Source organism: Ascaphus truei, unplaced genomic scaffold (genome assembly GCF_040206685.1).
Source record: "Ascaphus truei isolate aAscTru1 unplaced genomic scaffold, aAscTru1.hap1 HAP1_SCAFFOLD_240, whole genome shotgun sequence".
Classification (NCBI taxonomy): Eukaryota; Metazoa; Chordata; class Amphibia; order Anura; family Ascaphidae; genus Ascaphus; species Ascaphus truei.
In genome coordinates this window covers 522,571-548,089 of record NW_027455323.1, presented here as the reverse complement: position 1 = coordinate 548,089, position 25,519 = coordinate 522,571, and the positions used below count along the sequence as shown (strand labels likewise).

The 25,519-nt window shown below is 41.7% G+C and overlaps 58 non-coding genes and 1 pseudogene across 58 annotated transcripts; all 59 read right to left on the bottom strand.

The window, feature by feature from the left end:
* Nucleotides 1-259: 259 nt before the first annotated feature.
* On the bottom strand, nucleotides 260-378 carry LOC142479513 (5S ribosomal RNA). The gene has a single exon (XR_012794201.1). It is a non-coding gene; the product is annotated as a 5S ribosomal RNA (ribosomal RNA).
* A 286-nt stretch (nucleotides 379-664) lies between these two features.
* LOC142479368 (5S ribosomal RNA) lies at nucleotides 665-783 on the bottom strand. The gene has a single exon (XR_012794061.1). It is a non-coding gene; the product is annotated as a 5S ribosomal RNA (ribosomal RNA).
* Nucleotides 784-1,069: 286 nt separating this feature from the next.
* LOC142479085 (5S ribosomal RNA) lies at nucleotides 1,070-1,188 on the bottom strand. Its single transcript, XR_012793816.1, has one exon. It is a non-coding gene; the product is annotated as a 5S ribosomal RNA (ribosomal RNA).
* Nucleotides 1,189-1,474: 286 nt separating this feature from the next.
* LOC142479367 (5S ribosomal RNA) lies at nucleotides 1,475-1,593 on the bottom strand. The gene has a single exon (XR_012794060.1). It is a non-coding gene; the product is annotated as a 5S ribosomal RNA (ribosomal RNA).
* A 286-nt stretch (nucleotides 1,594-1,879) lies between these two features.
* LOC142479238 (5S ribosomal RNA) lies at nucleotides 1,880-1,998 on the bottom strand. Its single transcript, XR_012793968.1, has one exon. It is a non-coding gene; the product is annotated as a 5S ribosomal RNA (ribosomal RNA).
* A 286-nt stretch (nucleotides 1,999-2,284) lies between these two features.
* Nucleotides 2,285-2,403, bottom strand: LOC142478441 (5S ribosomal RNA). Its single transcript, XR_012793178.1, has one exon. It is a non-coding gene; the product is annotated as a 5S ribosomal RNA (ribosomal RNA).
* Nucleotides 2,404-2,689: 286 nt separating this feature from the next.
* Nucleotides 2,690-2,808, bottom strand: LOC142479084 (5S ribosomal RNA). Its single transcript, XR_012793815.1, has one exon. It is a non-coding gene; the product is annotated as a 5S ribosomal RNA (ribosomal RNA).
* A 286-nt stretch (nucleotides 2,809-3,094) lies between these two features.
* Nucleotides 3,095-3,213, bottom strand: LOC142479082 (5S ribosomal RNA). The gene has a single exon (XR_012793813.1). It is a non-coding gene; the product is annotated as a 5S ribosomal RNA (ribosomal RNA).
* A 286-nt stretch (nucleotides 3,214-3,499) lies between these two features.
* LOC142479366 (5S ribosomal RNA) lies at nucleotides 3,500-3,618 on the bottom strand. The gene has a single exon (XR_012794059.1). It is a non-coding gene; the product is annotated as a 5S ribosomal RNA (ribosomal RNA).
* A 286-nt stretch (nucleotides 3,619-3,904) lies between these two features.
* Nucleotides 3,905-4,023, bottom strand: LOC142479081 (5S ribosomal RNA). The gene has a single exon (XR_012793812.1). It is a non-coding gene; the product is annotated as a 5S ribosomal RNA (ribosomal RNA).
* A 286-nt stretch (nucleotides 4,024-4,309) lies between these two features.
* LOC142479364 (5S ribosomal RNA) lies at nucleotides 4,310-4,428 on the bottom strand. Its single transcript, XR_012794058.1, has one exon. It is a non-coding gene; the product is annotated as a 5S ribosomal RNA (ribosomal RNA).
* A 286-nt stretch (nucleotides 4,429-4,714) lies between these two features.
* On the bottom strand, nucleotides 4,715-4,833 carry LOC142479237 (5S ribosomal RNA). The gene has a single exon (XR_012793967.1). It is a non-coding gene; the product is annotated as a 5S ribosomal RNA (ribosomal RNA).
* Nucleotides 4,834-5,119: 286 nt separating this feature from the next.
* LOC142478440 (5S ribosomal RNA) lies at nucleotides 5,120-5,238 on the bottom strand. The gene has a single exon (XR_012793177.1). It is a non-coding gene; the product is annotated as a 5S ribosomal RNA (ribosomal RNA).
* Nucleotides 5,239-5,524: 286 nt separating this feature from the next.
* Nucleotides 5,525-5,643, bottom strand: LOC142479080 (5S ribosomal RNA). Its single transcript, XR_012793811.1, has one exon. It is a non-coding gene; the product is annotated as a 5S ribosomal RNA (ribosomal RNA).
* A 286-nt stretch (nucleotides 5,644-5,929) lies between these two features.
* LOC142479363 (5S ribosomal RNA) lies at nucleotides 5,930-6,048 on the bottom strand. The gene has a single exon (XR_012794057.1). It is a non-coding gene; the product is annotated as a 5S ribosomal RNA (ribosomal RNA).
* A 286-nt stretch (nucleotides 6,049-6,334) lies between these two features.
* Nucleotides 6,335-6,453, bottom strand: LOC142479236 (5S ribosomal RNA). The gene has a single exon (XR_012793966.1). It is a non-coding gene; the product is annotated as a 5S ribosomal RNA (ribosomal RNA).
* A 286-nt stretch (nucleotides 6,454-6,739) lies between these two features.
* Nucleotides 6,740-6,858, bottom strand: LOC142478439 (5S ribosomal RNA). The gene has a single exon (XR_012793176.1). It is a non-coding gene; the product is annotated as a 5S ribosomal RNA (ribosomal RNA).
* A 286-nt stretch (nucleotides 6,859-7,144) lies between these two features.
* On the bottom strand, nucleotides 7,145-7,263 carry LOC142479362 (5S ribosomal RNA). Its single transcript, XR_012794056.1, has one exon. It is a non-coding gene; the product is annotated as a 5S ribosomal RNA (ribosomal RNA).
* A 286-nt stretch (nucleotides 7,264-7,549) lies between these two features.
* Nucleotides 7,550-7,668, bottom strand: LOC142479079 (5S ribosomal RNA). The gene has a single exon (XR_012793810.1). It is a non-coding gene; the product is annotated as a 5S ribosomal RNA (ribosomal RNA).
* A 286-nt stretch (nucleotides 7,669-7,954) lies between these two features.
* Nucleotides 7,955-8,073, bottom strand: LOC142479360 (5S ribosomal RNA). The gene has a single exon (XR_012794054.1). It is a non-coding gene; the product is annotated as a 5S ribosomal RNA (ribosomal RNA).
* A 286-nt stretch (nucleotides 8,074-8,359) lies between these two features.
* LOC142479235 (5S ribosomal RNA) lies at nucleotides 8,360-8,478 on the bottom strand. Its single transcript, XR_012793965.1, has one exon. It is a non-coding gene; the product is annotated as a 5S ribosomal RNA (ribosomal RNA).
* A 286-nt stretch (nucleotides 8,479-8,764) lies between these two features.
* On the bottom strand, nucleotides 8,765-8,883 carry LOC142479359 (5S ribosomal RNA). Its single transcript, XR_012794053.1, has one exon. It is a non-coding gene; the product is annotated as a 5S ribosomal RNA (ribosomal RNA).
* Nucleotides 8,884-9,169: 286 nt separating this feature from the next.
* Nucleotides 9,170-9,288, bottom strand: LOC142479234 (5S ribosomal RNA). The gene has a single exon (XR_012793964.1). It is a non-coding gene; the product is annotated as a 5S ribosomal RNA (ribosomal RNA).
* A 286-nt stretch (nucleotides 9,289-9,574) lies between these two features.
* LOC142478438 (5S ribosomal RNA) lies at nucleotides 9,575-9,693 on the bottom strand. The gene has a single exon (XR_012793175.1). It is a non-coding gene; the product is annotated as a 5S ribosomal RNA (ribosomal RNA).
* Nucleotides 9,694-9,979: 286 nt separating this feature from the next.
* LOC142479078 (5S ribosomal RNA) lies at nucleotides 9,980-10,098 on the bottom strand. The gene has a single exon (XR_012793809.1). It is a non-coding gene; the product is annotated as a 5S ribosomal RNA (ribosomal RNA).
* Nucleotides 10,099-10,384: 286 nt separating this feature from the next.
* On the bottom strand, nucleotides 10,385-10,503 carry LOC142479358 (5S ribosomal RNA). The gene has a single exon (XR_012794052.1). It is a non-coding gene; the product is annotated as a 5S ribosomal RNA (ribosomal RNA).
* A 286-nt stretch (nucleotides 10,504-10,789) lies between these two features.
* On the bottom strand, nucleotides 10,790-10,908 carry LOC142479233 (5S ribosomal RNA). Its single transcript, XR_012793963.1, has one exon. It is a non-coding gene; the product is annotated as a 5S ribosomal RNA (ribosomal RNA).
* A 286-nt stretch (nucleotides 10,909-11,194) lies between these two features.
* LOC142478436 (5S ribosomal RNA) lies at nucleotides 11,195-11,313 on the bottom strand. Its single transcript, XR_012793173.1, has one exon. It is a non-coding gene; the product is annotated as a 5S ribosomal RNA (ribosomal RNA).
* Nucleotides 11,314-11,599: 286 nt separating this feature from the next.
* Nucleotides 11,600-11,718, bottom strand: LOC142479077 (5S ribosomal RNA). Its single transcript, XR_012793808.1, has one exon. It is a non-coding gene; the product is annotated as a 5S ribosomal RNA (ribosomal RNA).
* A 286-nt stretch (nucleotides 11,719-12,004) lies between these two features.
* Nucleotides 12,005-12,123, bottom strand: LOC142479357 (5S ribosomal RNA). Its single transcript, XR_012794051.1, has one exon. It is a non-coding gene; the product is annotated as a 5S ribosomal RNA (ribosomal RNA).
* A 286-nt stretch (nucleotides 12,124-12,409) lies between these two features.
* LOC142479232 (5S ribosomal RNA) lies at nucleotides 12,410-12,528 on the bottom strand. The gene has a single exon (XR_012793962.1). It is a non-coding gene; the product is annotated as a 5S ribosomal RNA (ribosomal RNA).
* A 286-nt stretch (nucleotides 12,529-12,814) lies between these two features.
* On the bottom strand, nucleotides 12,815-12,933 carry LOC142478435 (5S ribosomal RNA). The gene has a single exon (XR_012793172.1). It is a non-coding gene; the product is annotated as a 5S ribosomal RNA (ribosomal RNA).
* Nucleotides 12,934-13,609: 676 nt separating this feature from the next.
* LOC142479186 (5S ribosomal RNA) lies at nucleotides 13,610-13,728 on the bottom strand. The gene has a single exon (XR_012793917.1). It is a non-coding gene; the product is annotated as a 5S ribosomal RNA (ribosomal RNA).
* Nucleotides 13,729-14,014: 286 nt separating this feature from the next.
* Nucleotides 14,015-14,133, bottom strand: LOC142479356 (5S ribosomal RNA). The gene has a single exon (XR_012794050.1). It is a non-coding gene; the product is annotated as a 5S ribosomal RNA (ribosomal RNA).
* A 286-nt stretch (nucleotides 14,134-14,419) lies between these two features.
* LOC142479076 (5S ribosomal RNA) lies at nucleotides 14,420-14,538 on the bottom strand. The gene has a single exon (XR_012793807.1). It is a non-coding gene; the product is annotated as a 5S ribosomal RNA (ribosomal RNA).
* A 286-nt stretch (nucleotides 14,539-14,824) lies between these two features.
* Nucleotides 14,825-14,943, bottom strand: LOC142478434 (5S ribosomal RNA). Its single transcript, XR_012793171.1, has one exon. It is a non-coding gene; the product is annotated as a 5S ribosomal RNA (ribosomal RNA).
* A 676-nt stretch (nucleotides 14,944-15,619) lies between these two features.
* On the bottom strand, nucleotides 15,620-15,738 carry LOC142479284 (5S ribosomal RNA; annotated as a pseudogene).
* Nucleotides 15,739-16,024: 286 nt separating this feature from the next.
* LOC142479355 (5S ribosomal RNA) lies at nucleotides 16,025-16,143 on the bottom strand. Its single transcript, XR_012794049.1, has one exon. It is a non-coding gene; the product is annotated as a 5S ribosomal RNA (ribosomal RNA).
* Nucleotides 16,144-16,429: 286 nt separating this feature from the next.
* LOC142479075 (5S ribosomal RNA) lies at nucleotides 16,430-16,548 on the bottom strand. Its single transcript, XR_012793806.1, has one exon. It is a non-coding gene; the product is annotated as a 5S ribosomal RNA (ribosomal RNA).
* Nucleotides 16,549-17,224: 676 nt separating this feature from the next.
* On the bottom strand, nucleotides 17,225-17,343 carry LOC142479510 (5S ribosomal RNA). Its single transcript, XR_012794199.1, has one exon. It is a non-coding gene; the product is annotated as a 5S ribosomal RNA (ribosomal RNA).
* Nucleotides 17,344-17,629: 286 nt separating this feature from the next.
* Nucleotides 17,630-17,748, bottom strand: LOC142479354 (5S ribosomal RNA). The gene has a single exon (XR_012794048.1). It is a non-coding gene; the product is annotated as a 5S ribosomal RNA (ribosomal RNA).
* Nucleotides 17,749-18,034: 286 nt separating this feature from the next.
* LOC142479074 (5S ribosomal RNA) lies at nucleotides 18,035-18,153 on the bottom strand. Its single transcript, XR_012793805.1, has one exon. It is a non-coding gene; the product is annotated as a 5S ribosomal RNA (ribosomal RNA).
* Nucleotides 18,154-18,439: 286 nt separating this feature from the next.
* On the bottom strand, nucleotides 18,440-18,558 carry LOC142479353 (5S ribosomal RNA). Its single transcript, XR_012794047.1, has one exon. It is a non-coding gene; the product is annotated as a 5S ribosomal RNA (ribosomal RNA).
* A 286-nt stretch (nucleotides 18,559-18,844) lies between these two features.
* LOC142479231 (5S ribosomal RNA) lies at nucleotides 18,845-18,963 on the bottom strand. The gene has a single exon (XR_012793961.1). It is a non-coding gene; the product is annotated as a 5S ribosomal RNA (ribosomal RNA).
* A 286-nt stretch (nucleotides 18,964-19,249) lies between these two features.
* LOC142478433 (5S ribosomal RNA) lies at nucleotides 19,250-19,368 on the bottom strand. Its single transcript, XR_012793170.1, has one exon. It is a non-coding gene; the product is annotated as a 5S ribosomal RNA (ribosomal RNA).
* Nucleotides 19,369-19,654: 286 nt separating this feature from the next.
* LOC142479153 (5S ribosomal RNA) lies at nucleotides 19,655-19,773 on the bottom strand. Its single transcript, XR_012793883.1, has one exon. It is a non-coding gene; the product is annotated as a 5S ribosomal RNA (ribosomal RNA).
* A 286-nt stretch (nucleotides 19,774-20,059) lies between these two features.
* LOC142479073 (5S ribosomal RNA) lies at nucleotides 20,060-20,178 on the bottom strand. The gene has a single exon (XR_012793804.1). It is a non-coding gene; the product is annotated as a 5S ribosomal RNA (ribosomal RNA).
* A 286-nt stretch (nucleotides 20,179-20,464) lies between these two features.
* On the bottom strand, nucleotides 20,465-20,583 carry LOC142479352 (5S ribosomal RNA). Its single transcript, XR_012794046.1, has one exon. It is a non-coding gene; the product is annotated as a 5S ribosomal RNA (ribosomal RNA).
* A 286-nt stretch (nucleotides 20,584-20,869) lies between these two features.
* On the bottom strand, nucleotides 20,870-20,988 carry LOC142479230 (5S ribosomal RNA). Its single transcript, XR_012793960.1, has one exon. It is a non-coding gene; the product is annotated as a 5S ribosomal RNA (ribosomal RNA).
* A 286-nt stretch (nucleotides 20,989-21,274) lies between these two features.
* On the bottom strand, nucleotides 21,275-21,393 carry LOC142478432 (5S ribosomal RNA). Its single transcript, XR_012793169.1, has one exon. It is a non-coding gene; the product is annotated as a 5S ribosomal RNA (ribosomal RNA).
* A 286-nt stretch (nucleotides 21,394-21,679) lies between these two features.
* On the bottom strand, nucleotides 21,680-21,798 carry LOC142479071 (5S ribosomal RNA). The gene has a single exon (XR_012793802.1). It is a non-coding gene; the product is annotated as a 5S ribosomal RNA (ribosomal RNA).
* Nucleotides 21,799-22,084: 286 nt separating this feature from the next.
* On the bottom strand, nucleotides 22,085-22,203 carry LOC142479351 (5S ribosomal RNA). Its single transcript, XR_012794045.1, has one exon. It is a non-coding gene; the product is annotated as a 5S ribosomal RNA (ribosomal RNA).
* Nucleotides 22,204-22,489: 286 nt separating this feature from the next.
* On the bottom strand, nucleotides 22,490-22,608 carry LOC142479227 (5S ribosomal RNA). Its single transcript, XR_012793958.1, has one exon. It is a non-coding gene; the product is annotated as a 5S ribosomal RNA (ribosomal RNA).
* A 286-nt stretch (nucleotides 22,609-22,894) lies between these two features.
* LOC142478431 (5S ribosomal RNA) lies at nucleotides 22,895-23,013 on the bottom strand. Its single transcript, XR_012793168.1, has one exon. It is a non-coding gene; the product is annotated as a 5S ribosomal RNA (ribosomal RNA).
* Nucleotides 23,014-23,299: 286 nt separating this feature from the next.
* Nucleotides 23,300-23,418, bottom strand: LOC142479348 (5S ribosomal RNA). Its single transcript, XR_012794043.1, has one exon. It is a non-coding gene; the product is annotated as a 5S ribosomal RNA (ribosomal RNA).
* Nucleotides 23,419-23,704: 286 nt separating this feature from the next.
* LOC142479226 (5S ribosomal RNA) lies at nucleotides 23,705-23,823 on the bottom strand. Its single transcript, XR_012793957.1, has one exon. It is a non-coding gene; the product is annotated as a 5S ribosomal RNA (ribosomal RNA).
* Nucleotides 23,824-24,109: 286 nt separating this feature from the next.
* On the bottom strand, nucleotides 24,110-24,228 carry LOC142478430 (5S ribosomal RNA). The gene has a single exon (XR_012793167.1). It is a non-coding gene; the product is annotated as a 5S ribosomal RNA (ribosomal RNA).
* Nucleotides 24,229-24,904: 676 nt separating this feature from the next.
* Nucleotides 24,905-25,023, bottom strand: LOC142479185 (5S ribosomal RNA). Its single transcript, XR_012793916.1, has one exon. It is a non-coding gene; the product is annotated as a 5S ribosomal RNA (ribosomal RNA).
* Nucleotides 25,024-25,309: 286 nt separating this feature from the next.
* Nucleotides 25,310-25,428, bottom strand: LOC142479347 (5S ribosomal RNA). The gene has a single exon (XR_012794042.1). It is a non-coding gene; the product is annotated as a 5S ribosomal RNA (ribosomal RNA).
* Between the last annotated feature and the right edge of the window lie 91 nt (nucleotides 25,429-25,519).

Below are 25,519 nucleotides of genomic sequence, written 5' to 3'. Positions count from 1 at the left end.
AAATACATTCTTGAAGAATTACCTTAAATGGAGAAATTAAATCAGAGACTGAGAAAATGACAGGTGCACTCAAATATACTATAGACGGAATTCTTGATGTCAGAATTCTATTTTGGAAGGTTGCATTGTGTTGAACTTTCAGAGGAAAAAACAATATATTTCTTTGCCACTCCGGGAAAAAAGTAGCAAGAAATGAAACATTTTCATTTGCTGCGAGGAATGCCATGTATATTTTCATTAGGGAAGCGAAAAATAAAAACCCCTACAGCACCTGGTATTCCCAGGCAGTCTCCCAACCCAGTACTAATCAAGCCTCACCCTGCTTAGCTTCCGAGATCTGACGGGATCGGGCGCTTTCAAGGTAGTATGGCCGTAGGTGGAGATTGCTGTCTCATGATATCCTCTCATTCTTAAATCCATGAGCCTATATCTTGCTCCATGCATACACAGAGACTGAGAAAATGACAGGTGCACTCAAATGTACTATAGACGGAATTCTTGATGTCAGAATTCTATTTTGGAAGGTTGCATTGTGTTGAACTTTCAGAGGAAAAAACGATATATTTCTTTGCCACTGCGGGAAAAAAGTAGTAAAAAATGAAACATTTTCATTTGCTGCAAGGAATGCCATGTATATTTTCATTAGGGAAGCAAAAAATAAAAACACCCACAGCACCTGGTATTCCCAGGCAGTCTCCCAACCCAGTACTAATCAAGCCTCACCCTGCTTAGCTTCCGAGATCTGACGGGATCGGGCGCTTTCAAGGTAGTATGGCCGTAGGTGGAGATTGCTGTCTCATGATATCCTCTCATTCTTAAATCCATGAGCCTATATCTTGCTCCATGCATACACAGAGACTGAGAAAATGACAGGTGCACTCAAATGTACTATAGACGGAATTCTTGATGTCAGAATTCTATTTTGGAAGGTTGCATTGTGTTGAACTTTCAGAGGAAAAAACGATAGATTTCTTTGCCACTGCGGGAAAAAAGTAGCAAGAAATGAAACATTTTCATTTGCTGCGAGGAATGCCATGTATATTTTCATTAGGGAAGCGAAATATAAAAACCCCTACAGCACCTGGTATTCCCAGGCAGTCTCCCAACCCAGTACTAATCAAGCCTCACCCTGCTTAGCTTCCGAGATCTGACGGGATCGGGCGCTGTCAAGGTAGTATGGCCGTAGGTGGAGATTGCTGTCTCATGATATCCTCTCATTCTTAAATCCATGAGCCTATATCTTGCTCCATGCATACACAGAGACTGAGAAAATGACAGGTGCACTCAAATGTACTATAGACGGAATTCTTGATGTCAGAATTCTATTTTGGAAGGTTGCATTGTGTTGAACTTTCTGAGGAAAAAACGATATATTTCTTTGCCACTGCGGGAAAAAAGTAGTAAAAAATGAAACATTTTCATTTGCTGCAAGGAATGCCATGTATATTTTCATTAGGGAAGCAAAAAATAAAAACACCCACAGCACCTGGTATTCCCAGGCAGTCTCCCAACCCAGTACTAATCAAGCCTCACCCTGCTTAGCTTCCGAGATCTGACGGGATCGGGCGCTTTCAAGGTAGTATGGCCGTAGGTGGAGATTGCTGTCTCATGATATCCTCTCATTCTTAAATCCATGAGCCTATATCTTGCTCCATGCATACACAGAGACTGAGAAAATGACAGGTGCACTCAAATGTACTATAGACGGAATTCTTGATGTCAGAATTCTATTTTGGAAGGTTGCATTGTGTTGAACTTTCAGAGGAAAAAACGATAGATTTCTTTGACACTGCGGGAAAAAAGTAGCAAGAAATGAAACATTTTCATTTGCTGCGAGGAATGCCATGTATATTTTCATTAGGGAAGCGAAAAATAAAAACCCCTACAGCACCTGGTATTCCCAGGCAGTCTCCAAATCCAGTACTAATCAAGCCTCACCCTGCTTAACTTCCGAGATCTGACGGGATCGGGCGCTGTCAAGGTAGTATGGCCGTAGGTGGAGATTGCTGTCTCATGATATCCTCTCATTCTTAAATCCATGAGCCTATATCTTGCTCCATGCATACACAGAGACTGAGAAAATGACAGGTGCACTCAAATGTACTATAGACGGAATTCTTGATGTCAGAATTCTATTTTGGAAGGTTGCATTGTGTTGAACTTTCTGAGGAAAAAACGATATATTTCTTTGCCACTGCGGGAAAAAAGTAGTAAAAAATGAAACATTTTCATTTGCTGCAAGGAATGCCATGTATATTTTCATTAGGGAAGCAAAAAATAAAAACACCCACAGCACCTGGTATTCCCAGGCAGTCTCCCAACCCAGTACTAATCAAGCCTCACCCTGCTTAGCTTCCGAGATCTGACGGGATCGGGCGCTGTCAAGGTAGTATGGCCGTAGGTGGAGATTGCTGTCTCATGATATCCTCTCATTCTTAAATCCATGAGCCTATATCTTGCTCCATGCATACACAGAGACTGAGAAAATGACAGGTGCACTCAAATGTACTATAGACGGAATTCTTGATGTCAGAATTCTATTTTGGAAGGTTGCATTGTGTTGAACTTTCAGAGGAAAAAACGATAGATTTCTTTGCCACTGCGGGAAAAAAGTAGCAAGAAATGAAACATTTTCATTTGCTGCGAGGAATGCCATGTATATTTTCATTAGGGAAGCGAAAAATAAAAACCCCTACAGCACCTGGTATTCCCAGGCAGTCTCCCAACCCAGTACTAATCAAGCCTCACCCTGCTTAGCTTCCGAGATCTGACGGGATCGGGCGCTGTCAAGGTAGTATGGCCGTAGGTGGAGATTGCTGTCTCATGATATCCTCTCATTCTTAAATCCATGAGCCTATATCTTGCTCCATGCATACACAGAGACTGAGAAAATGACAGGTGCACTCAAATGTACTATAGACGGAATTCTTGATGTCAGAATTCTATTTTGGAAGGTTGCATTGTGTTGAACTTTCAGAGGAAAAAACGATATATTTCTTTGCCACTGCGGGAAAAAAGTAGCAAGAATTGAAACATTTTCATTTGCAGCGAGGAATGCCATGTATATTTTCATTAGGGAAGCGAAAAATAAAAACCCCTACAGCACCTGGTATTCCCAGGCAGTCTCCCAACCCAGTACTAATCAAGCCTCACCCTGCTTAGCTTCCGAGATCTGACGGGATCGGGCGCTGTCAAGGTAGTATGGCCGTAGGTGGAGATTGCTGTCTCATGATATCCTCTCATTCTTAAATCCATGAGCCTATATCTTGCTCCATGCATACACAGAGACTGAGAAAATGACAGGTGCACTCAAATGTACTATAGACGGAATTCTTGATGTCAGAATTCTATTTTGGAAGGTTGCATTGTGTTGAACTTTCTGAGGAAAAAACGATATATTTCTTTGCCACTGCGGGAAAAAAGTAGTAAACAATGAAACATTTTCATTTGCTGCAAGGAATGCCATGTATATTTTCATTAGGGAAGCAAAAAATAAAAACACCCACAGCACCTGGTATTCCCAGGCAGTCTCCCAACCCAGTACTAATCAAGCCTCACCCTGCTTAGCTTCCGAGATCTGACGGGATCGGGCGCTTTCAAGGTAGTATGGCCGTAGGTGGAGATTGCTGTCTCATGATATCCTCTCATTCTTAAATCCATGAGCCTATATCTTGCTCCATGCATACACAGAGACTGAGAAAATGACAGGTGCACTCAAATGTACTATAGACGGAATTCTTGATGTCAGAATTCTATTTTGGAAGGTTGCATTGTGTTGAACTTTCAGAGGAAAAAACGATAGATTTCTTTGCCACTGCGGGAAAAAAGTAGCAAGAAATGAAACATTTTCATTTGCTGCGAGGAATGCCATGTATATTTTCATTAGGGAAGCGAAATATAAAAACCCCTACAGCACCTGGTATTCCCAGGCAGTCTCCCAACCCAGTACTAATCAAGCCTCACCCTGCTTAGCTTCCGAGATCTGACGGGATCGGGCGCTGTCAAGGTAGTATGGCCGTAGGTGGAGATTGCTGTCTCATGATATCCTCTCATTCTTAAATCCATGAGCCTATATCTTGCTCCATGCATACACAGAGACTGAGAAAATGACAGGTGCACTCAAATGTACTATAGACGGAATTCTTGATGTCAGAATTCTATTTTGGAAGGTTGCATTGTGTTGAACTTTCTGAGGAAAAAACGATATATTTCTTTGCCACTGCGGGAAAAAAGTAGTAAAAAATGAAACATTTTCATTTGCTGCAAGGAATGCCATGTATATTTTCATTAGGGAAGCAAAAAATAAAAACACCCACAGCACCTGGTATTCCCAGGCAGTCTCCCAACCCAGTACTAATCAAGCCTCACCCTGCTTAGCTTCCGAGATCTGACGGGATCGGGCGCTTTCAAGGTAGTATGGCCGTAGGTGGAGATTGCTGTCTCATGATATCCTCTCATTCTTAAATCCATGAGCCTATATCTTGCTCCATGCATACACAGAGACTGAGAAAATGACAGGTGCACTCAAATGTACTATAGACGGAATTCTTGATGTCAGAATTCTATTTTGGAAGGTTGCATTGTGTTGAACTTTCAGAGGAAAAAACGATAGATTTCTTTGACACTGCGGGAAAAAAGTAGCAAGAAATGAAACATTTTCATTTGCTGCGAGGAATGCCATGTATATTTTCATTAGGGAAGCGAAAAATAAAAACCCCTACAGCACCTGGTATTCCCAGGCAGTCTCCAAATCCAGTACTAATCAAGCCTCACCCTGCTTAACTTCCGAGATCTGACGGGATCGGGCGCTGTCAAGGTAGTATGGCCGTAGGTGGAGATTGCTGTCTCATGATATCCTCTCATTCTTAAATCCATGAGCCTATATCTTGCTCCATGCATACACAGAGACTGAGAAAATGACAGGTGCACTCAAATGTACTATAGACGGAATTCTTGATGTCAGAATTCTATTTTGGAAGGTTGCATTGTGTTGAACTTTCTGAGGAAAAAACGATATATTTCTTTGCCACTGCGGGAAAAAAGTAGTAAAAAATGAAACATTTTCATTTGCTGCAAGGAATGCCATGTATATTTTCATTAGGGAAGCAAAAAATAAAAACACCCACAGCACCTGGTATTCCCAGGCAGTCTCCCAACCCAGTACTAATCAAGCCTCACCCTGCTTAGCTTCCGAGATCTGACGGGATCGGGCGCTGTCAAGGTAGTATGGCCGTAGGTGGAGATTGCTGTCTCATGATATCCTCTCATTCTTAAATCCATGAGCCTATATCTTGCTCCATGCATACACAGAGACTGAGAAAATGACAGGTGCACTCAAATGTACTATAGACGGAATTCTTGATGTCAGAATTCTATTTTGGAAGGTTGCATTGTGTTGAACTTTCAGAGGAAAAAACGATAGATTTCTTTGCCACTGCGGGAAAAAAGTAGCAAGAAATGAAACATTTTCATTTGCTGCGAGGAATGCCATGTATATTTTCATTAGGGAAGCGAAATATAAAAACCCCTACAGCACCTGGTATTCCCAGGCAGTCTCCCAACCCAGTACTAATCAAGCCTCACCCTGCTTAGCTTCCGAGATCTGACGGGATCGGGCGCTGTCAAGGTAGTATGGCCGTAGGTGGAGATTGCTGTCTCATGATATCCTCTCATTCTTAAATCCATGAGCCTATATCTTGCTCCATGCATACACAGAGACTGAGAAAATGACAGGTGCACTCAAATGTACTATAGACGGAATTCTTGATGTCAGAATTCTATTTTGGAAGGTTGCATTGTGTTGAACTTTCTGAGGAAAAAACGATATATTTCTTTGCCACTGCGGGAAAAAAGTAGTAAAAAATGAAACATTTTCATTTGCTGCAAGGAATGCCATGTATATTTTCATTAGGGAAGCAAAAAATAAAAACACCCACAGCACCTGGTATTCCCAGGCAGTCTCCCAACCCAGTACTAATCAAGCCTCACCCTGCTTAGCTTCCGAGATCTGACGGGATCGGGCGCTTTCAAGGTAGTATGGCCGTAGGTGGAGATTGCTGTCTCATGATATCCTCTCATTCTTAAATCCATGAGCCTATATCTTGCTCCATGCATACACAGAGACTGAGAAAATGACAGGTGCACTCAAATGTACTATAGACGGAATTCTTGATGTCAGAATTCTATTTTGGAAGGTTGCATTGTGTTGAACTTTCAGAGGAAAAAACGATAGATTTCTTTGACACTGCGGGAAAAAAGTAGCAAGAAATGAAACATTTTCATTTGCTGCGAGGAATGCCATGTATATTTTCATTAGGGAAGCGAAAAATAAAAACCCCTACAGCACCTGGTATTCCCAGGCAGTCTCCAAATCCAGTACTAATCAAGCCTCACCCTGCTTAACTTCCGAGATCTGACGGGATCGGGCGCTGTCAAGGTAGTATGGCCGTAGGTGGAGATTGCTGTCTCATGATATCCTCTCATTCTTAAATCCATGAGCCTATATCTTGCTCCATGCATACACAGAGACTGAGAAAATGACAGGTGCACTCAAATGTACTATAGACGGAATTCTTGATGTCAGAATTCTATTTTGGAAGGTTGCATTGTGTTGAACTTTCTGAGGAAAAAACGATATATTTCTTTGCCACTGCGGGAAAAAAGTAGTAAAAAATGAAACATTTTCATTTGCTGCAAGGAATGCCATGTATATTTTCATTAGGGAAGCAAAAAATAAAAACACCCACAGCACCTGGTATTCCCAGGCAGTCTCCCAACCCAGTACTAATCAAGCCTCACCCTGCTTAGCTTCCGAGATCTGACGGGATCGGGCGCTGTCAAGGTAGTATGGCCGTAGGTGGAGATTGCTGTCTCATGATATCCTCTCATTCTTAAATCCATGAGCCTATATCTTGCTCCATGCATACACAGAGACTGAGAAAATGACAGGTGCACTCAAATGTACTATAGACGGAATTCTTGATGTCAGAATTCTATTTTGGAAGGTTGCATTGTGTTGAACTTTCAGAGGAAAAAACGATAGATTTCTTTGCCACTGCGGGAAAAAAGTAGTAAAAAATGAAACATTTTCATTTGCTGCAAGGAATGCCATGTATATTTTCATTAGGGAAGCAAAAAATAAAAACACCCACAGCACCTGGTATTCCCAGGCAGTCTCCCAACCCAGTACTAATCAAGCCTCACCCTGCTTAGCTTCCGAGATCTGACGGGATCGGGCGCTTTCAAGGTAGTATGGCCGTAGGTGGAGATTGCTGTCTCATGATATCCTCTCATTCTTAAATCCATGAGCCTATATCTTGCTCCATGCATACACAGAGACTGAGAAAATGACAGGTGCACTCAAATGTACTATAGACGGAAATCTTGATGTCAGAATTCTATTTTGGAAGGTTGCATTGTGTTGAACTTTCAGAGGAAAAAACGATATATTTCTTTGCCACTGCGGGAAAAAAGTAGCAAGAGATGAAACATTTTCATTTGCTGCGAAGAATGCCATGTATATTTTCATTAGGGAAGCGAAAAATAAAAACCCCTACAGCACCTGGTATTCCCAGGCAGTCTCCCAACCCAGTACTAATCAAGCCTCACCCTGCTTAGCTTCCGAGATCTGACGGGATCGGGCGCTGTCAAGGTAGTATGGCCGTAGGTGGAGATTGCTGTCTCATGATATCCTCTCATTCTTAAATCCATGAGCCTATATCTTGCTCCATGCATACACAGAGACTGAGAAAATGACAGGTGCACTCAAATGTACTATAGACGGAATTCTTGATGTCAGAATTCTATTTTGGAAGGTTGCATTGTGTTGAACTTTCTGAGGAAAAAACGATATATTTCTTTGCCACTGCGGGAAAAAAGTAGTAAAAAATGAAACATTTTCATTTGCTGCAAGGAATGCCATGTATATTTTCATTAGGGAAGCAAAAAATAAAAACACCCACAGCACCTGGTATTCCCAGGCAGTCTCCCAACCCAGTACTAATCAAGCCTCACCCTGCTTAGCTTCCGAGATCTGACGGGATCGGGCGCTTTCAAGGTAGTATGGCCGTAGGTGGAGATTGCTGTCTCATGATATCCTCTCATTCTTAAATCCATGAGCCTATATCTTGCTCCATGCATACACAGAGACTGAGAAAATGACAGGTGCACTCAAATGTACTATAGACGGAATTCTTGATGTCAGAATTCTATTTTGGAAGGTTGCATTGTGTTGAACTTTCAGAGGAAAAAACGATAGATTTCTTTGACACTGCGGGAAAAAAGTAGCAAGAAATGAAACATTTTCATTTGCTGCGAGGAATGCCATGTATATTTTCATTAGGGAAGCGAAAAATAAAAACCCCTACAGCACCTGGTATTCCCAGGCAGTCTCCAAATCCAGTACTAATCAAGCCTCACCCTGCTTAACTTCCGAGATCTGACGGGATCGGGCGCTGTCAAGGTAGTATGGCCGTAGGTGGAGATTGCTGTCTCATGATATCCTCTCATTCTTAAATCCATGAGCCTATATCTTGCTCCATGCATACACAGAGACTGAGAAAATGACAGGTGCACTCAAATGTACTATAGACGGAATTCTTGATGTCAGAATTCTATTTTGGAAGGTTGCATTGTGTTGAACTTTCTGAGGAAAAAACGATATATTTCTTTGCCACTGCGGGAAAAAAGTAGTAAAAAATGAAACATTTTCATTTGCTGCAAGGAATGCCATGTATATTTTCATTAGGGAAGCAAAAAATAAAAACACCCACAGCACCTGGTATTCCCAGGCAGTCTCCCAACCCAGTACTAATCAAGCCTCACCCTGCTTAGCTTCCGAGATCTGACGGGATCGGGCGCTTTCAAGGTAGTATGGCCGTAGGTGGAGATTGCTGTCTCATGATATCCTCTCATTCTTAAATCCATGAGCCTATATCTTGCTCCATGCATACACAGAGACTGAGAAAATGACAGGTGCACTCAAATGTACTATAGACGGAATTCTTGATGTCAGAATTCTATTTTGGAAGGTTGCATTGTGTTGAACTTTCAGAGGAAAAAACGATAGATTTCTTTGACACTGCGGGAAAAAAGTAGCAAGAAATGAAACATTTTCATTTGCTGCGAGGAATGCCATGTATATTTTCATTAGGGAAGCGAAAAATAAAAACCCCTACAGCACCTGGTATTCCCAGGCAGTCTCCAAATCCAGTACTAATCAAGCCTCACCCTGCTTAACTTCCGAGATCTGACGGGATCGGGCGCTGTCAAGGTAGTATGGCCGTAGGTGGAGATTGCTGTCTCATGATATCCTCTCATTCTTAAATCCATGAGCCTATATCTTGCTCCATGCATACACAGAGACTGAGAAAATGACAGGTGCACTCAAATGTACTATAGACGGAATTCTTGATGTCAGAATTCTATTTTGGAAGGTTGCATTGTGTTGAACTTTCTGAGGAAAAAACGATATATTTCTTTGCCACTGCGGGAAAAAAGTAGTAAAAAATGAAACATTTTCATTTGCTGCAAGGAATGCCATGTATATTTTCATTAGGGAAGCAAAAAATAAAAACACCCACAGCACCTGGTATTCCCAGGCAGTCTCCCAACCCAGTACTAATCAAGCCTCACCCTGCTTAGCTTCCGAGATCTGACGGGATCGGGCGCTGTCAAGGTAGTATGGCCGTAGGTGGAGATTGCTGTCTCATGATATCCTCTCATTCTTAAATCCATGAGCCTATATCTTGCTCCATGCATACACAGAGACTGAGAAAATGACAGGTGCACTCAAATGTACTATAGACGGAATTCTTGATGTCAGAATTCTATTTTGGAAGGTTGCATTGTGTTGAACTTTCAGAGGAAAAAACGATAGATTTCTTTGCCACTGCGGGAAAAAAGTAGCAAGAAATGAAACATTTTCATTTGCTGCGAGGAATGCCATGTATATTTTCATTAGGGAAGCGAAATATAAAAACCCCTACAGCACCTGGTATTCCCAGGCAGTCTCCCAACCCAGTACTAATCAAGCCTCACCCTGCTTAGCTTCCGAGATCTGACGGGATCGGGCGCTGTCAAGGTAGTATGGCCGTAGGTGGAGATTGCTGTCTCATGATATCCTCTCATTCTTAAATCCATGAGCCTATATCTTGCTCCATGCATACACAGAGACTGAGAAAATGACAGGTGCACTCAAATGTACTATAGACGGAATTCTTGATGTCAGAATTCTATTTTGGAAGGTTGCATTGTGTTGAACTTTCTGAGGAAAAAACGATATATTTCTTTGCCACTGCGGGAAAAAAGTAGTAAAAAATGAAACATTTTCATTTGCTGCAAGGAATGCCATGTATATTTTCATTAGGGAAGCAAAAAATAAAAACACCCACAGCACCTGGTATTCCCAGGCAGTCTCCCAACCCAGTACTAATCAAGCCTCACCCTGCTTAGCTTCCGAGATCTGACGGGATCGGGCGCTTTCAAGGTAGTATGGCCGTAGGTGGAGATTGCTGTCTCATGATATCCTCTCATTCTTAAATCCATGAGCCTATATCTTGCTCCATGCATACACAGAGACTGAGAAAATGACAGGTGCACTCAAATGTACTATAGACGGAATTCTTGATGTCAGAATTCTATTTTGGAAGGTTGCATTGTGTTGAACTTTCAGAGGAAAAAACGATAGATTTCTTTGACACTGCGGGAAAAAAGTAGCAAGAAATGAAACATTTTCATTTGCTGCGAGGAATGCCATGTATATTTTCATTAGGGAAGCGAAAAATAAAAACCCCTACAGCACCTGGTATTCCCAGGCAGTCTCCAAATCCAGTACTAATCAAGCCTCACCCTGCTTAACTTCCGAGATCTGACGGGATCGGGCGCTGTCAAGGTAGTATGGCCGTAGGTGGAGATTGCTGTCTCATGATATCCTCTCATTCTTAAATCCATGAGCCTATATCTTGCTCCATGCATACACAGAGACTGAGAAAATGACAGGTGCACTCAAATGTACTATAGACGGAATTCTTGATGTCAGAATTCTATTTTGGAAGGTTGCATTGTGTTGAACTTTCTGAGGAAAAAACGATATATTTCTTTGCCACTGCGGGAAAAAAGTAGTAAAAAATGAAACATTTTCATTTGCTGCAAGGAATGCCATGTATATTTTCATTAGGGAAGCAAAAAATAAAAACACCCACAGCACCTGGTATTCCCAGGCAGTCTCCCAACCCAGTACTAATCAAGCCTCACCCTGCTTAGCTTCCGAGATCTGACGGGATCGGGCGCTGTCAAGGTAGTATGGCCGTAGGTGGAGATTGCTGTCTCATGATATCCTCTCATTCTTAAATCCATGAGCCTATATCTTGCTCCATGCATACACAGAGACTGAGAAAATGACAGGTGCACTCAAATGTACTATAGACGGAATTCTTGATGTCAGAATTCTATTTTGGAAGGTTGCATTGTGTTGAACTTTCAGAGGAAAAAACGATAGATTTCTTTGCCACTGCGGGAAAAAAGTAGCAAGAAATGAAACATTTTCATTTGCTGCGAGGAATGCCATGTATATTTTCATTAGGGAAGCGAAATATAAAAACCCCTACAGCACCTGGTATTCCCAGGCAGTCTCCCAACCCAGTACTAATCAAGCCTCACCCTGCTTAGCTTCCGAGATCTGACGGGATCGGGCGCTGTCAAGGTAGTATGGCCGTAGGTGGAGATTGCTGTCTCATGATATCCTCTCATTCTTAAATCCATGAGCCTATATCTTGCTCCATGCATACACAGAGACTGAGAAAATGACAGGTGCACTCAAATGTACTATAGACGGAATTCTTGATGTCAGAATTCTATTTTGGAAGGTTGCATTGTGTTGAACTTTCTGAGGAAAAAACGATATATTTCTTTGCCACTGCGGGAAAAAAGTAGTAAAAAATGAAACATTTTCATTTGCTGCAAGGAATGCCATGTATATTTTCATTAGGGAAGCAAAAAATAAAAACACCCACAGCACCTGGTATTCCCAGGCAGTCTCCCAACCCAGTACTAATCAAGCCTCACCCTGCTTAGCTTCCGAGATCTGACGGGATCGGGCGCTTTCAAGGTAGTATGGCCGTAGGTGGAGATTGCTGTCTCATGATATCCTCTCATTCTTAAATCCATGAGCCTATATCTTGCTCCATGCATACACAGAGACTGAGAAAATGACAGGTGCACTCAAATGTACTATAGACGGAATTCTTGATGTCAGAATTCTATTTTGGAAGGTTGCATTGTGTTGAACTTTCAGAGGAAAAAACGATAGATTTCTTTGACACTGCGGGAAAAAAGTAGCAAGAAATGAAACATTTTCATTTGCTGCGAGGAATGCCATGTATATTTTCATTAGGGAAGCGAAAAATAAAAACCCCTACAGCACCTGGTATTCCCAGGCAGTCTCCAAATCCAGTACTAATCAAGCCTCACCCTGCTTAACTTCCGAGATCTGACGGGATCGGGCGCTGTCAAGGTAGTATGGCCGTAGGTGGAGATTGCTGTCTCATGATATCCTCTCATTCTTAAATCCATGAGCCTATATCTTGCTCCATGCATACACAGAGACTGAGAAAATGACAGGTGCACTCAAATGTACTATAGACGGAATTCTTGATGTCAGAATTCTATTTTGGAAGGTTGCATTGTGTTGAACTTTCTGAGGAAAAAACGATATATTTCTTTGCCACTGCGGGAAAAAAGTAGTAAAAAATGAAACATTTTCATTTGCTGCAAGGAATGCCATGTATATTTTCATTAGGGAAGCAAAAAATAAAAACACCCACAGCACCTGGTATTCCCAGGCAGTCTCCCAACCCAGTACTAATCAAGCCTCACCCTGCTTAGCTTCCGAGATCTGACGGGATCGGGCGCTGTCAAGGTAGTATGGCCGTAGGTGGAGATTGCTGTCTCATGATATCCTCTCATTCTTAAATCCATGAGCCTATATCTTGCTCCATGCATACACAGAGACTGAGAAAATGACAGGTGCACTCAAATGTACTATAGACGGAATTCTTGATGTCAGAATTCTATTTTGGAAGGTTGCATTGTGTTGAACTTTCAGAGGAAAAAACGATAGATTTCTTTGCCACTGCGGGAAAAAAGTAGTAAAAAATTTCAGAGGTGCCTATATTCAACCTCCTCCTGTTTGGATTTGAACTCACTATCTCTTCCAAGTATCAGCTTGAACACTGCACACCCCAACTCTGTGAGCCACAAGCTCACCATATAACATGCTGAGTGTTCTGAGGCCTGTATGATATATTTCTAAATGACATGGGAGGCATAAGTGTATTATTGTGACCGTTAAAAAAATACATTCTTGAAGAATTACCTTAAATGGAGAAATTAAATCAGAGACTGAGAAAATGACAGGTGCACTCAAATATACTATAGACGGAATTCTTGATGTCAGAATTCTATTTTGGAAGGTTGCATTGTGTTGAACTTTCAGAGGAAAAAACAATATATTTCTTTGCCACTCCGGGAAAAAAGTAGCAAGAAATGAAACATTTTCATTTGCTGCGAGGAATGCCATGTATATTTTCATTAGGGAAGCGAAAAATAAAAACCCCTACAGCACCTGGTATTCCCAGGCAGTCTCCCAACCCAGGACTAATCAAGCCTCACCCTGCTTAGCTTCCGAGATCTGACGGGATCGGGCGCTTTCAAGGTAGTATGGCCGTAGGTGGAGATTGCTGTCTCATGATATCCTCTCATTCTTAAATCCATGAGCCTATATCTTGCTCCATGCATACACAGAGACTGAGAAAATGACAGGTGCACTCAAATGTACTATAGACGGAATTCTTGATGTCAGAATTCTATTTTGGAAGGTTGCATTGTGTTGAACTTTCTGAGGAAAAAACGATATATTTCTTTGCCACTGCGGGAAAAAAGTAGTAAAAAATGAAACATTTTCATTTGCTGCAAGGAATGCCATGTATATTTTCATTAGGGAAGCAAAAAATAAAAACACCCACAGCACCTGGTATTCCCAGGCAGTCTCCCAACCCAGTACTAATCAAGCCTCACCCTGCTTAGCTTCCGAGATCTGACGGGATCGGGCGCTTTCAAGGTAGTATGGCCGTAGGTGGAGATTGCTGTCTCATGATATCCTCTCATTCTTAAATCCATGAGCCTATATCTTGCTCCATGCATACACAGAGACTGAGAAAATGACAGGTGCACTCAAATGTACTATAGACGGAATTCTTGATGTCAGAATTCTATTTTGGAAGGTTGCATTGTGTTGAACTTTCAGAGGAAAAAACGATAGATTTCTTTGCCACTGCGGGAAAAAAGTAGCAAGAAATGAAACATTTTCATTTGCTGCGAGGAATGCCATGTATATTTTCATTAGGGAAGCGAAAAATAAAAACCCCTACAGCACCTGGTATTCCCAGGCAGTCTCCCAACCCAGTACTAATCAAGCCTCACCCTGCTTAGCTTCCGAGATCTGACGGGATCGGGCGCTGTCAAGGTAGTATGGCCGTAGGTGGAGATTGCTGTCTCATGATATCCTCTCATTCTTAAATCCATGAGCCTATATCTTGCTCCATGCATACACAGAGACTGAGAAAATGACAGGTGCACTCAAATGTACTATAGACGGAATTCTTGATGTCAGAATTCTATTTTGGAAGGTTGCATTGTGTTGAACTTTCAAAGGAAAAAACGATAGATTTCTTTGCCACTGCGGGAAAAAAGTAGTAAAAAATGAAACATTTTCATTTGCTGCAAGGAATGCCATGTATATTTTCATTAGGGAAGCAAAAAATAAAAACACCCACAGCACCTGGTATTCCCAGGCAGTCTCCCAACCCAGTACTAATCAAGCCTCACCCTGCTTAGCTTCCGAGATCTGACGGGATCGGGCGCTGTCAAGGTAGTATGGCCGTAGGTGGAGATTGCTGTCTCATGATATCCTCTCATTCTTAAATCCATGAGCCTATATCTTGCTCCATGCATACACAGAGACTGAGAAAATGACAGGTGCACTCAAATGTACTATAGACGGAATTCTTGATGTCAGAATTCTATTTTGGAAGGTTGCATTGTGTTGAACTTTCAGAGGAAAAAACGATAGATTTCTTTGCCACTGCGGGAAAAAAGTAGTAAAAAATTTCAGAGGTGCCTATATTCAACCTCCTCCTGTTTGGATTTGAACTCACTATCTCTTCCAAGTATCAGCTTGAACACTGCACACCCCAACTCTGTGAGCCACAAGCTCACCATACAACATGCTGAGTGTTCTGAGGCCTGTATGATATATTTCTAAATGACATGGGAGGCATAAGTGTATTATTGTGACCGTTAAAAAAATACATTCTTGAAGAATTACCTTAAATGGAGAAATTAAATCAGAGACTGAGAAAATGACAGGTGCACTCAAATATACTATAGACGGAATTCTTGATGTCAGAATTCTATTTTGGAAGGTTGCATTGTGTTGAACTTTCAGAGGAAAAAACAATATATTTCTTTGCCACTCCGGGAAAAAAGTAGCAAGAAATGAAACATTTTCATTTGCTGCGAGGAATGCCATGTATATTTTCATTAGGGAAGCGAAAAATAAAAACCCCTACAGCACCTGGTATTCCCAGGCAGTCTCCCAACCCAGGACTAATCAAGCCTCACAATGCTTAGCTTCCGAGATCTGACGGGATCGGGCGCTTTCAAGGTAGTATGGCCGTAGGTGGAGATTGCTGTCTCATGATATCCTCTCATTCTTAAATCCATGAGCCTATATCTTGCTCCATGCATACACAGAGACTGAGAAAATGACAGGTGCACTCAAATGTACTATAGACGGAATTCTTGATGTCAGAATTCTATTTTGGAAGGTTGCATTGTGTTGAACTTTCTGAGGAAAAAACGATATATTTCTTTGCCACTGCGGGAAAAAAGTAGTAAAAAATGAAACATTTTCATTTGCTGCAAGGAATGCCATGTATATTTTCATTAGGGAAGCAAAAAATAAAAACACCCACAGCACCTGGTATTCCCAGGCAGTCTCCCAACCCAGTACTAATCAAGCCTCACCCTGCTTAGCTTCCGAGATCTGACGGGATCGGGCGCTTTCAAGGTAGTATGGCCGTAGGTGGAGATTGCTGTCTCATGATATCCTCTCATTCTTAAATCCATGAGCCTATATCTTGCTCCATGCATACACAGAGACTGAGAAAATGACAGGTGCACTCAAATGTACTATAGACGGAATTCTTGATGTCAGAATTCTATTTTGGAAGGTTGCATTGTGTTGAACTTTCAGAGGAAAAAACGATAGATTTCTTTGCCACTGCGGGAAAAAAGTAGCAAGAAATGAAACATTTTCATTTGCTGCGAGGAATGCCATGTATATTTTCATTAGGGAAGCGAAAAATAAAAACCCCTACAGCACCTGGTATTCCCAGGCAGTCTCCCAACCCAGTACTAATCAAGCCTCACCCTGCTTAGCTTCCGAGATCTGACGGGATCGGGCGCTGTCAAGGTAGTATGGCCGTAGGTGGAGATTGCTGTCTCATGATATCCTCTCATTCTTAAATCCATGAGCCTATATCTTGCTCCATGCATACACAGAGACTGAGAAAATGACAGGTGCACTCAAATGTACTATAGACGGAATTCTTGATGTCAGAATTCTATTTTGGAAGGTTGCATTGTGTTGAACTTTCAAAGGAAAAAACGATAGATTTCTTTGCCACTGCGGGAAAAAAGTAGTAAAAAATTTCAGAGGTGCCTATATTCAACCTCCTCCTGTTTGGATTTGAACTCACTATCTCTTCCAAGTATCAGTTTGAACACTGCACACCCCAACTCTGTGAGCCACAAGCTCACCATATAACATGCTGAGTGTTCTGAGGCCTGTATGATATATTTCTAAATGACATGGGAGGCATAAGTGTATTATTGTGACCGTTAAAAAAATACATTCTTGAAGAATTACCTTAAATGGAGAAATTAAATCAGAGACTGAGAAAATGACAGGTGCACTCAAATATACTATAGACGGAATTCTTGATGTCAGAATTCTATTTTGGAAGGTTGCATTGTGTTGAACTTTCAGAGGAAAAAACAATATATTTCTTTGCCACTCCGGGAAAAAAGTAGCAAGAAATGAAACATTTTCATTTGCTGCGAGGAATGCCATGTATATTTTCATTAGGGAAGCGAAAAATAAAAACCCCTACAGCACCTGGTATTCCCAGGCAGTCTCCCAACCCAGTACTAATCAAGCCTCACCCTGCTTAGCTTCCGAGATCTGACGGGATCGGGCGCTTTCAAGGTAGTATGGCCGTAGGTGGAGATTGCTGTCTCATGATATCCTCTCATTCTTAAATCCATGAGCCTATATCTTGCTCCATGCATACACAGAGACTGAGAAAATGACAGGTGCACTCAAATGTACTATAGACGGAATTCTTGATGTCAGAATTCTATTTTGGAAGGTTGCATTGTGTTGAACTTTCTGAGGAAAAAACGATATATTTCTTTGCCACTGCGGGAAAAAAGTAGTAAAAAATGAAACATTTTCATTTGCTGCAAGGAATGCCATGTATATTTTCATTAGGGAAGCAAAAAATAAAAACACCCACAGCACCTGGTATTCCCAGGCAGTCTCCCAACCCAGTACTAATCAAGCCTCACCCTGCTTAGCTTCCGAGATCTGACGGGATCGGGCGCTTTCAAGGTAGTATGGCCGTAGGTGGAGATTGCTGTCTCATGATATCCTCTCATTCTTAAATCCATGAGCCTATATCTTGCTCCATGCATACACAGAGACTGAGAAAATGACAGGTGCACTCAAATGTACTATAGACGGAATTCTTGATGTCAGAATTCTATTTTGGAAGGTTGCATTGTGTTGAACTTTCAGAGGAAAAAACGATAGATTTCTTTGCCACTGCGGGAAAAAAGTAGCAAGAAATGAAACATTTTCATTTGCTGCGAGGAATGCCATGTATATTTTCATTAGGGAAGCGAAATATAAAAACCCCTACAGCACCTGGTATTCCCAGGCAGTCTCCCAACCCAGTACTAATCAAGCCTCACCCTGCTTAGCTTCCGAGATCTGACGGGATCGGGCGCTGTCAAGGTAGTATGGCCGTAGGTGGAGATTGCTGTCTCATGATATCCTCTCATTCTTAAATCCATGAGCCTATATCTTGCTCCATGCATACACAGAGACTGAGAAAATGACAGGTGCACTCAAATGTACTATAGACGGAATTCTTGATGTCAGAATTCTATTTTGGAAGGTTGCATTGTGTTGAACTTTCTGAGGAAAAAACGATATATTTCTTTGCCACTGCGGGAAAAAAGTAGTAAAAAATGAAACATTTTCATTTGCTGCAAGGAATGCCATGTATATTTTCATTAGGGAAGCAAAAAATAAAAACACCCACAGCACCTGGTATTCCCAGGCAGTCTCCCAACCCAGTACTAATCAAGCCTCACCCTGCTTAGCTTCCGAGATCTGACGGGATCGGGCGCTTTCAAGGTAGTATGGCCGTAGGTGGAGATTGCTGTCTCATGATATCCTCTCATTCTTAAATCCATGAGCCTATATCTTGCTCCATGCATACACAGAGACTGAGAAAATGACAGGTGCACTCAAATGTACTATAGACGGAATTCTTGATGTCAGAATTCTATTTTGGAAGGTTGCATTGTGTTGAACTTTCAGAGGAAAAAACGATAGATTTCTTTGACACTGCGGGAAAAAAGTAGCAAGAAATGAAACATTTTCATTTGCTGCGAGGAATGCCATGTATATTTTCATTAGGGAAGCGAAAAATAAAAACCCCTACAGCACCTGGTATTCCCAGGCAGTCTCCAAATCCAGTACTAATCAAGCCTCACCCTGCTTAACTTCCGAGATCTGACGGGATCGGGCGCTGTCAAGGTAGTATGGCCGTAGGTGGAGATTGCTGTCTCATGATATCCTCTCATTCTTAAATCCATGAGCCTATATCTTGCTCCATGCATACACAGAGACTGAGAAAATGACAGGTGCACTCAAATGTACTATAGACGGAATTCTTGATGTCAGAATTCTATTTTGGAAGGTTGCATTGTGTTGAACTTTCTGAGGAAAAAACGATATATTTCTTTGCCACTGCGGGAAAAAAGTAGTAAAAAATGAAACATTTTCATTTGCTGCAAGGAATGCCATGTATATTTTCATTAGGGAAGCAAAAAATAAAAACACCCACAGCACCTGGTATTCCCAGGCAGTCTCCCAACCCAGTACTAATCAAGCCTCACCCTGCTTAGCTTCCGAGATCTGACGGGATCGGGCGCTGTCAAGGTAGTATGGCCGTAGGTGGAGATTGCTGTCTCATGATATCCTCTCATTCTTAAATCCATGAGCCTATATCTTGCTCCATGCATACACAGAGACTGAGAAAATGACAGGTGCACTCAAATGTACTATAGACGGAATTCTTGATGTCAGAATTCTATTTTGGAAGGTTGCATTGTGTTGAACTTTCAGAGGAAAAAACGATAGATTTCTTTGCCACTGCGGGAAAAAAGTAGTAAAAAATGAAACATTTTCATTTGCTGCAAGGAATGCCATGTATATTTTGATTAGTGAAGCAAAAAATAAAAACACTCACAGCACCTGGTATTCCCAGGCAGTCTCCCAACCCAGTACTAATCAAGCCTCACCCTGCTTAGCTTCCGAGATCTGACGGGATCGGGCGCTTTCAAGGTAGTATGGCCGTAGGTGGAGATTGCTGTCTCATGATATCCTCTCATTCTTAAATCCATGAGCCTATATCTTGCTCCATGCATACACAGAGACTGAGAAAATGACAGGTGCACTCAAATGTACTATAGACGGAATTCTTGATGTCAGAATTCTATTTTGGAAGGTTGCATTGTGTTGAACTTTCAGAGGAAAAAACGATATATTTCTTTGCCACTGCGGGAAAAAAGTAGCAAGAAATGAAACATTTTCATTTGCTGCGAGGAATGCCATGTATATTTTCATTAGGGAAGCGAAAAATAAAAACCCCTACAGCACCTGGTATTCCCAGGCAGTCTCCCAACCCAGTACTAATCAAGCCTCACCCTGCTTAGCTTCCGAGATCTGACGGGATCGGGCGCTGTCAAGGTAGTATGGCCGTAGGTGGAGATTGCTGTCTCATGATATCCTCTCATTCTTAAATCCATGAGCCTATATCTTGCTCCATGCATACACAGAGACTGAGAAAATGACAGGTGCACTCAAATGTACTATAGACGGAATTCTTGATGTCAGAATTCTATTTTGGAAGGTTGCATTGTGTTGAACTTTCTGAGGAAAAAACGATATATTTCTTTGCCACTGCGGGAAAAAAGTAGTAAAAAATGAAACATTTTCATTTGCTGCAAGGAATGCCATGTATATTTTCATTAGGGAAGCAAAAAATAAAAACACCCACAGCACCTGGTATTCCCAGGCAGTCTCCCAACCCAGTACTAATCAAGCCTCACCCTGCTTAGCTTCCGAGATCTGACGGGATCGGGCGCTTTCAAGGTAGTATGGCCGTAGGTGGAGATTGCTGTCTCATGATATCCTCTCATTCTTAAATCCATGAGCCTATATCTTGCTCCATGCATACACAGAGACTGAGAAAATGACAGGTGCACTCAAATGTACTATAGACGGAATTCTTGATGTCAGAATTCTATTTTGGAAGGTTGCATTGTGTTGAACTTTCAGAGGAAAAAACGATAGATTTCTTTGACACTGCGGGAAAAAAGTAGCAAGAAATGAAACATTTTCATTTGCTGCGAGGAATGCCATGTATATTTTCATTAGGGAAGCGAAAAATAAAAACCCCTACAGCACCTGGTATTCCCAGGCAGTCTCCAAATCCAGTACTAATCAAGCCTCACCCTGCTTAACTTCCGAGATCTGACGGGATCGGGCGCTGTCAAGGTAGTATGGCCGTAGGTGGAGATTGCTGTCTCATGATATCCTCTCATTCTTAAATCCATGAGCCTATATCTTGCTCCATGCATACACAGAGACTGAGAAAATGACAGGTGCACTCAAATGTACTATAGACGGAATTCTTGATGTCAGAATTCTATTTTGGAAGGTTGCATTGTGTTGAACTTTCTGAGGAAAAAACGATATATTTCTTTGCCACTGCGGGAAAAAAGTAGTAAAAAATGAAACATTTTCATTTGCTGCAAGGAATGCCATGTATATTTTCATTAGGGAAGCAAAAAATAAAAACACCCACAGCACCTGGTATTCCCAGGCAGTCTCCCAACCCAGTACTAATCAAGCCTCACCCTGCTTAGCTTCCGAGATCTGACGGGATCGGGCGCTGTCAAGGTAGTATGGCCGTAGGTGGAGATTGCTGTCTCATGATATCCTCTCATTCTTAAATCCATGAGCCTATATCTTGCTCCATGCATACACAGAGACTGAGAAAATGACAGGTGCACTCAAATGTACTATAGACGGAATTCTTGATGTCAGAATTCTATTTTGGAAGGTTGCATTGTGTTGAACTTTCAGAGGAAAAAACGATAGATTTCTTTGCCACTGCGGGAAAAAAGTAGCAAGAAATGAAACATTTTCATTTGCTGCGAGGAATGCCATGTATATTTTCATTAGGGAAGCGAAATATAAAAACCCCTACAGCACCTGGTATTCCCAGGCAGTCTCCCAACCCAGTACTAATCAAGCCTCACCCTGCTTAGCTTCCGAGATCTGACGGGATCGGGCGCTGTCAAGGTAGTATGGCCGTAGGTGGAGATTGCTGTCTCATGATATCCTCTCATTCTTAAATCCATGAGCCTATATCTTGCTCCATGCATACACAGAGACTGAGAAAATGACAGGTGCACTCAAATGTACTATAGACGGAATTCTTGATGTCAGAATTCTATTTTGGAAGGTTGCATTGTGTTGAACTTTCAGAGGAAAAAACGATAGATTTCTTTGCCACTGCGGGAAAAAAGTAGCAAGAAATGAAACATTTTCATTTGCTGCGAGGAATGCCATGTATATTTTCATTAGGGAAGCAAAAAATAAAAACACCCACAGCACCTGGTATTCCCAGGCAGTCTCCCAACCCAGTACTAATCAAGCCTCACCCTGCTTAGCTTCCGAGATCTGACGGGATCGGGCGCTTTCAAGGTAGTATGGCCGTAGGTGGAGATTGCTGTCTCATGATATCCTCTCATTCTTAAATCCATGAGCCTATATCTTGCTCCATGCATACACAGAGACTGAGAAAATGACAGGTGCACTCAAATGTACTATAGACGGAATTCTTGATGTCAGAATTCTATTTTGGAAGGTTGCATTGTGTTGAACTTTCAGAGGAAAAAACGATAGATTTCTTTGACACTGCGGGAAAAAAGTAGCAAGAAATGAAACATTTTCATTTGCTGCGAGGAATGCCATGTATATTTTCATTAGGGAAGCGAAAAATAAAAACCCCTACAGCACCTGGTATTCCCAGGCAGTCTCCAAATCCAGTACTAATCAAGCCTCACCCTGCTTAACTTCCGAGATCTGACGGGATCGGGCGCTGTCAAGGTAGTATGGCCGTAGGTGGAGATTGCTGTCTCATGATATCCTCTCATTCTTAAATCCATGAGCCTATATCTTGCTCCATGCATACACAGAGACTGAGAAAATGACAGGTGCACTCAAATGTACTATAGACGGAATTCTTGATGTCAGAATTCTATTTTGGAAGGTTGCATTGTGTTGAACTTTCTGAGGAAAAAACGATATATTTCTTTGCCACTGCGGGAAAAAAGTAGTAAAAAATGAAACATTTTCATTTGCTGCAAGGAATGCCATGTATATTTTCATTAGGGAAGCAAAAAATAAAAACACCCACAGCACCTGGTATTCCCAGGCAGTCTCCCAACCCAGTACTAATCAAGCCTCACCCTGCTTAGCTTCCGAGATCTGACGGGATCGGGCGCTGTCAAGGTAGTATGGCCGTAGGTGGAGATTGCTGTCTCATGATATCCTCTCATTCTTAAATCCATGAGCCTATATCTTGCTCCATGCATACACAGAGACTGAGAAAATGACAGGTGCACTCAAATGTACTATAGACGGAATTCTTGATGTCAGAATTCTATTTTGGAAGGTTGCATTGTGTTGAACTTTCAGAGGAAAAAACGATAGATTTCTTTGCCACTGCGGGAAAAAAGTAGCAAGAAATGAAACATTTTCATTTGCTGCGAGGAATGCCATGTATATTTTCATTAGGGAAGCAAAAAATAAAAACACCCACAGCACCTGGTATTCCCAGGCAGTCTCCCAACCCAGTACTAATCAAGCCTCACCCTGCTTAGCTTCCGAGATCTGACGGGATCGGGCGCTTTCAAGGTAGTATGGCCGTAGGTGGAGATTGCTGTCTCATGATATCCTCTCATTCTTAAATCCATGAGCCTATATCTTGCTCCATGCATACACAGAGACTGAGAAAATGACAGGTGCACTCAAATGTACTATAGACGGAATTCTTGATGTCAGAATTCTATTTTGGAAGGTTGCATTGTGTTGAACTTTCAGAGGAAAAAACGATAGATTTCTTTGACACTGCGGGAAAAAAGTAGCAAGAAATGAAACATTTTCATTTGCTGCGAGGAATGCCATGTATATTTTCATTAGGGAAGCGAAAAATAAAAACCCCTACAGCACCTGGTATTCCCAGGCAGTCTCCAAATCCAGTACTAATCAAGCCTCACCCTGCTTAACTTCCGAGATCTGACGGGATCGGGCGCTGTCAAGGTAGTATGGCCGTAGGTGGAGATTGCTGTCTCATGATATCCTCTCATTCTTAAATCCATGAGCCTATATCTTGCTCCATGCATACACAGAGACTGAGAAAATGACAGGTGCACTCAAATGTACTATAGACGGAATTCTTGATGTCAGAATTCTATTTTGGAAGGTTGCATTGTGTTGAACTTTCTGAGGAAAAAACGATATATTTCTTTGCCACTGCGGGAAAAAAGTAGTAAAAAATGAAACATTTTCATTTGCTGCAAGGAATGCCATGTATATTTTCATTAGGGAAGCAAAAAATAAAAACACCCACAGCACCTGGTATTCCCAGGCAGTCTCCCAACCCAGTACTAATCAAGCCTCACCCTGCTTAGCTTCCGAGATCTGACGGGATCGGGCGCTGTCAAGGTAGTATGGCCGTAGGTGGAGATTGCTGTCTCATGATATCCTCTCATTCTTAAATCCATGAGCCTATATCTTGCTCCATGCATACACAGAGACTGAGAAAATGACAGGTGCACTCAAATGTACTATAGACGGAATTCTTGATGTCAGAATTCTATTTTGGAAGGTTGCATTGTGTTGAACTTTCAGAGGAAAAAACGATAGATTTCTTTGCCACTGCGGGAAAAAAGTAGTAAAAAATTTCAGAGGTGCCTATATTCAACCTCCTCCTGTTTGGATTTGAACTCACTATCTCTTCCAAGTATCAGCTTGAACACTGCACACCCCAACTCTGTGAGCCACAAGCTCACCATATAACATGCTGAGTGTTCTGAGGCCTGTATGATATATTTCTAAATGACATGGGAGGCATAAGTGTATTATTGTGACCGTTAAAAAAATACATTCTTGAAGAATTACCTTAAATGGAGAAATTAAATCAGAGACTGAGAAAATGACAGGTGCACTCAAATATACTATAGACGGAATTCTTGATGTCAGAATTCTATTTTGGAAGGTTGCATTGTGTTGAACTTTCAGAGGAAAAAACAATATATTTCTTTGCCACTCCGGGAAAAAAGTAGCAAGAAATGAAACATTTTCATTTGCTGCGAGGAATGCCATGTATATTTTCATTAGGGAAGCGAAAAATAAAAACCCCTACAGCACCTGGTATTCCCAGGCAGTCTCCCAACCCAGGACTAATCAAGCCTCACCCTGCTTAGCTTCCGAGATCTGACGGGATCGGGCGCTTTCAAGGTAGTATGGCCGTAGGTGGAGATTGCTGTCTCATGATATCCTCTCATTCTTAAATCCATGAGCCTATATCTTGCTCCATGCATACACAGAGACTGAGAAAATGACAGGTGCACTCAAATGTACTATAGACGGAATTCTTGATGTCAGAATTCTATTTTGGAAGGTTGCATTGTGTTGAACTTTCTGAGGAAAAAACGATATATTTCTTTGCCACTGCGGGAAAAAAGTAGTAAAAAATGAAACATTTTCATTTGCTGCAAGGAATGCCATGTATATTTTCATTAGGGAAGCAAAAAATAAAAACACCCACAGCACCTGGTATTCCCAGGCAGTCTCCCAACCCAGTACTAATCAAGCCTCACCCTGCTTAGCTTCCGAGATCTGACGGGATCGGGCGCTTTCAAGGTAGTATGGCCGTAGGTGGAGATTGCTGTCTCATGATATCCTCTCATTCTTAAATCCATGAGCCTATATCTTGCTCCATGCATACACAGAGACTGAGAAAATGACAGG